Raw genomic sequence first — 6,283 nt, forward strand, 5'->3', positions numbered from 1 at the left:
GCCTCTAGAAATAATGCAAGCCTGAAACTGAAATACCTAGAAAGGTGAACTGAATCTTTGGGCCTCTAGAAATAATGCAAGCCTGAAACTCAAATACCTAGAAAGGTGAACTGATTCTTTGGGCCTCTAGAAACAATACAAGCCTGAAATTGAAATACCAAGAAAGGTGAACTGAATCTTTGGGCCTCTACAAATAATGCAAGCCTGAAATTGAAATACCTAGAAAGGTGACCTGAATCTTTGTGCCTCTAGAAAGATTTATTACCTCCTCAAGCAGCATCAAACAATTCCATGCGTGCACCACAAATCTATAGCAAGTTTGATCAGGATCTACTTTTCCAAATCAGAATTAGTGCTAGAGGAAGCAAGATCAATGATATGGCCGTGAGACAAAGAAGGAACGAACAAACTCACCCCTCTCACGACCTCCCTGGTAGATGCGCCGCCGCCGCGCACGACAAAGGGAGAAAAATGACTGGTGAAGGGGGAGCGGGGCGACCTTCGAAGGCCGGAGGGAGAGGGCGGCCGGAGTAGGGCGAAGGAGGCCGGAAGGAGAGGGCGGCCAGAGGAGAGAGAGGGCGAGCAGCGCTTGGGCGGGCGGCCCTATGGGGAACAGAGAGGAGTCGTGCAAGAGGGGGGAAGCGATCTGGTGCGGGCAGGTGAGATTTTTTAGGGGAGCGATCTGGTGTAGGCAGGTGAGATTTTTTAGTTCTCTTTTAGTGGGCCTGAGGATAACTAACCCAATTAGAACCTCTCCACCGGGCTAGTTTTTTTTAGCTAGGTTAGAGCAAACTAGTTCAAACTAACCCCTCTTGTTTTGATAATTTTAGGCTATTTCAACCCAAACTAGCTCTAACTCAGGGATCCAAACAAAGAGGAGTGTTACTGTACATGCTACAGTGTGGACCGTAGTACATTGTTTTTTATGGCCATATCACCACATTGTTTTCTACTGCTGGTTCACTGGGCTACCGTGGTTCGCACGGCTGGTTCACTGGGCTGCCGTGGTTCGCACTCCTCCGACCTGAGTAGTACTCCCTCCGTTCCTAAATATAAGTCTTCGTAGATATTTCACTGTGGACCACATACGGATGTATATAGATGCATTTTATGTGTAGATTCAATCATTTTTCTCCCTATGTGGTCCATAGTGAAATCTCTCCAAAGACTTATATTTAGGAATGGAGGGAGTAGTATAGTACTAGTATATACCGCATCATTCTTTGCTCCTTTTTACTACTCCGACATGTGGGAGAGCCAGCATCCAGGTCGACGTGTCATGCACCAGATTAGAGCGCGAACAGAAGGGGGGCATCACCCCGGTCGGAGCGCCAGTAATTCATGACTATAGTGAGTGGTCATATCACAAGTCTTTCCAGCAGTAACGCGCCGTCAAATCGCACAGTCCCACTCGCTCACCCTCCTCGCCTCTCTGTCAAACCGCCTACCCGAAAACTGTCGCGCGTACTGCCCGGGAAAAGCCCCGCCATCAACTTTTAACTACGCGAAAATAGTTCAAGTTTGTTCGTTCTATAAAAATACAGTACTTACTGTATGTTTATTCACCCGTGGGGTTGTTCAATGAATGGTGGGGCGGGGAGCACAAGTGAACAATACTACCTCTGTCCGGGTTTATTGGTCCCCATTGTATTTCGTGCCAAATTTTGACCATAGATTAAACTAAGAAAATATTCACGCATGTCACCAAACATTATATTTTTCAAAACTATGTTCAAATACGAATCCAATGAGATAATTTTCCTTGACATGCATTAATATTTTGTTAGTTAAATCTTTAGTCAAAATTTGGCACAAACTATAAAAGGGACCTATAAACCAGGACGGAGGTAGTACTGTAGTAGTAAGTAGGAGTCGTAGAGTAGTCACCTTAAATAGAGAGTTTCTTTTCTTTAATGCCACGTACACAAATTGACACGCTTGTTGTGGAGAGAAAAAAGATAATCACTCCACTATATATGGACGCAGGGGCCTGAGCGCTTGCTTTACTAGGGTTGCTCTCTTCATTCTATCATCCTCTCCAGATATAAACAAGACAGTGGTAGCGACTTTTTCTCTCTGCTCACCGCTGGTCACAGATCCGGCCGGATCCCTTCGGCTGGTGTGTGTCGAGGACTAAAAGGTGCATCATTCACGCGGTCATCACCGCCGAGGGAGGAAACCCACAGCTGCTAGAGGGGCCCGATCCTCTGCCCGTGTGGTTCTCTCTGACACAGCGCCAGCTCGGGAGGTCCTCTGCCCCTTCTTCCTCCCCGCTGTATTATCCGCAGATCCGACCTGCCGCCGCCGACATCCCGGTGACCCTCAGGTATAAGTTCTTCGAAAGCGGCTTTGCTCTACTGCCCCAACTCCCCACGTGTCTGCATGTGCATCTTTTTCTACTCCCATCAGCTCTTCCAAAGCCACCTAAATTTTTGGTATTATTAGAGGTAAAGCTACTTCATGCATTCGAATCTAGGGCTTTGTTCAAACAACAAAGAAAGGGGGGAAAGTTGCAGCATGAATCTAGGACTTGATTCAAAGAGGAAATAAGATGGTGAAAGTAGTAGAGACCGGATACCCAACCGGTCTCTTGGTTGAAAAGGGAAATAATGGGAAAACGCAGTACAAACTGGATAAGGAACAGATCTATTATTGGTTGAAAAAAGGATAGAAAGTGGCGGCTGGTGGACAAGTCAACAGAGTATGTCCAGGATTAGATTTGCTGCCATCACATAGTAAAAGGTCTCCAAGATTAGATTTGCTGCCCTCACATAGTAAAAGGTCTCAGGATTAGATTTGTTGCCCTCACATAGTAAAAGGTCTCAGGATTAGATTTGCTGCCCTCACATAGTAAAAGGTCTCCCGGATTAGATCTGCTGCCCTCACATAGTAAAAGGTCTCCAGGATTAGGTTTGCTGCCCTCACATAGCGTGAACAAGCTCGACATCACCACTTTATGCCTCCTTGTAGGTACATTGTGCTGATGCGTCCACTATCGCTTGTCCTTATACCAACCTTTTGCTGTTTTTTTGCGGGTAAACCAACCTTTTGCTGTAAGGGCGCATGTAAAATGAAGCGATCACACTGTTACCTTAGGGACATGTATAACCAGTGTTATTGTTAATCTAATGCCTCCGGTGATAAGATGCAATTAAACTGTGTTACAAATGACACTCCTGCTGTTTTCCCCAGTATGATAAGTAAGTTGCTCGTTTACGCTGCTGAGTGTCCTGGTGTCCCCACGGTCCCATGCCCTTAAACCAACTCTTTAGCTGCTATTGATTTACTGTGTCTGGTAAACAAGCAATGCCACCATTAAAGTAATCCCATATCTGAGGAATCTCATTGTTGATGATAATGCTTCTGGTAAAATGAAGCATTGCTGACGTTTTAAAATTTCTACTATCCTTGCATGATTGCCATGAACATAATTAAGATGCTTCTTTTCATTTTGTATATGTTTCGTATATTCTTATTGACCAGCAACTGTTTACTTTCTATCATTTTGTGCAGATAGGGATATCCATTTCACCTTGTTGCTATTGTGACCATTTGGTGAACTGCACAAAACACTTTTTTTGGGAATGAGTGTCTTGTGCAGTTCAACTAAAATGTCACGTGGGCAACATCTCTCAATTTTGGTGGAACTGCACAAAATGGTTCAACTAAAGTGAAACCATGCTCTCCTGTCTCCTTGTTTGTGCCATGCAAACATGTTGTGCAAACAGGAATACTCTACTACAGATGTTGTGACGGTCAAGAGCATTCGCCAAGTTCTTCGATTGTATGACATGGCTAGCCAAGATGGATTTAATCCCGATATTCACTTTATCAAAAGGCTCTAATGGGTTGGTTCTGAATCTTGCAAGCTGGGAATCAGTGAGATGTGTAGGCATCTTTGTTGTACTTATTATTTGAATCTTATTGGTTGGTTCTGAATCTTGCAAGCTGGGAATCAATCAGACGTGTAGGCATCTTTGTTGTACTTATTATTTGGATCTTATTTGTTGGTTCTGAATCTTGCAAGCTGGGAATCAATGAGATGTGTAGGCATCTTTGTTGTACTTATTATTTGGATCTTATTTATTGGTTCTGAATCTTGCAAGTTGGGAAACACGGCATGATGTTGCGAACTTGGTAGTATTATCTTTGTGAAAGTGCGACAAATGTGTTGATCGTGTGCATCCCGAGAATAATAATTCTAATTGTTGTGCATGTTGATCCCGTGGTACTGATAGAACGAGCCAATGCATTGCTTGTTTTAAGTATAAATTTCTATTAAAGCTAATTAAATTTAACTAAAGTGACCACTAAATCCTGTTATTACAGTACCAATACAGACCCGCTCGTGAACCGACGTGTGGTCGGAGTACATTTCTTAATGGAGGCGTTTGAATGCGCCGAGGGTGCATCTTTTGCCGGGCGTGCAACGGACGAGGGAGGGGTAGTATCTGTTGTCGCCTGTACACACTCATCTTACTGTTGAATCCAGTTCCCCAAGAGCTGAAAAACGAACTGCTGCCACCGCCTACACACTCGTTCACTCGAAGAGACTCCAATGGCGATCTAAGGGGTGAGCCTGCTGGATATGGACTTCAGCAAGGAGTTAGTTCGCCGTTTAGTCCTATGGCTGCACCAAGTTGAATGTGATGTACACCAACGATACGGACTCGGTGAAGCTCTACCTCGCCTCACTCCTATGGCTGCAACAGGTTCTAGAGCATTCGCCCGTTTCATCGGCAGCGCCGACTGCACATTCGCTACGGTGGAGAGAAGGAAGAGCGCGACGATTCGGCCATCTGGTGCAACAAGCTTGTCGACATCCAGAAGCAATACAAGATCATCAGCAACGGGCAAGAGAAGGACTCCGTGGTTGACCTCGCTGAGACCATCATCGACCCCTGATACGCTAACATGAAAGAAGACGACCTGAACACGTGGGAAGTACCTCTGAATCTAGCCTATATAACCTACGCGGCCAAGGACGCATACGCATGCTACGACATGTACATGCAGATATTGGACACGAGGGCGTGTCTGCTTCCCGTAACCGACGAGTACACGGAAAGCCGCAGCTTCATGATCAAGCGTGCCAGGAAGGTCTAGATGTTGTACTTTATCTGTTTATAAGCACCTTTATCATCTTAGTGTTTCATGCATTAGCCTATGTGTCGTAATTATCTATTTTGTCTGAAATATTTCTTTTAAGAACCCATTAACCCGATAGCTTTTTTAGTGGATATTTGCTTATGCATGTAAACTAGTTCACTTGTCCATAAAAAAAACTAGTTCACTCGGCTGCCGTGCTTGGAATCTCCTACCTCCCAACATATTCCTCTCCTCAGGTGGACCCAGCTGTTCTCTAAATTTTCTCCCACTTTCTTTTTCGATGTAAACTGAGTTTTCTCCCAGTACTTTCCCCTAGAACCAACTCAACTGTCCAAAGTTTACCCTAAAAATAATAATACCCCACGTACTATTAACTCATCAAATTAAAATGATATTTTATTTCGTAAGTTGAAAGTTCTTACAAAATAATAATAATAATTGTTTATATATAACTTGCCAAGTTAACTCCTAGTGATTGCGTACATAAGCGTGCAAAGATTTTACTAACGTGCAATCATGTGTTTATGTTTTTATAACATTTCTCCGTCTAGCCCAACATGATATTTTCACCCAGCCCAGCAAGTCCGTGGATTTCGAGAAAAATGCAAATGGGATTTAAACGGGCTGCATAGATGCTACATCATTGTTTCACCCAGCCCACAAAATGGACTAAAAAAACAAATGGACTGGCTGACATGTGGGCCAGTAGGTCAAAGCCTAAGAAGGCGTTGGATTTACATCCAACGGCCGGCATTCTTCTTCAATCTCTCGTCTTCTTCCCCCAGCGCTGCCGGAACCGCCTGCTCCAGCCTTCGGTGTCCAGTGGCGTTGTTTTGCGCTCCTCAGCGAAACGCTACCCCGCCGACGGCCAGGCCATCCCTCCACTCCGCACCTCCTGTTATTCTCTGCCGAGTGTAGGCCCAATCCGCACCCGAACCAGTCAAGTTTCCCACTCCTCTCCGTCTGCGACTCCACTGACGCGTCTTCCCCATCTCCGGGTCATTCCAGTCTGGGGCCTTGCCGTTGTCCATCGCCTCGGTGCGCTCGGCGCGGCGTGGTCAACATACAAGAGTCATCGGAAGAGGACTGTACATGGACAGCCTAACGGCTGGGACCCACGAGGTCCATGGTCCCACGCAAGGGAAGTTCCTCCTTATTACGCACTGTACATGCA

This window comes from Triticum dicoccoides, chromosome 4B (assembly GCF_002162155.2).
Source record: "Triticum dicoccoides isolate Atlit2015 ecotype Zavitan chromosome 4B, WEW_v2.0, whole genome shotgun sequence".
NCBI lineage: Eukaryota > Viridiplantae > Streptophyta > Magnoliopsida > Poales > Poaceae > Triticum > Triticum dicoccoides.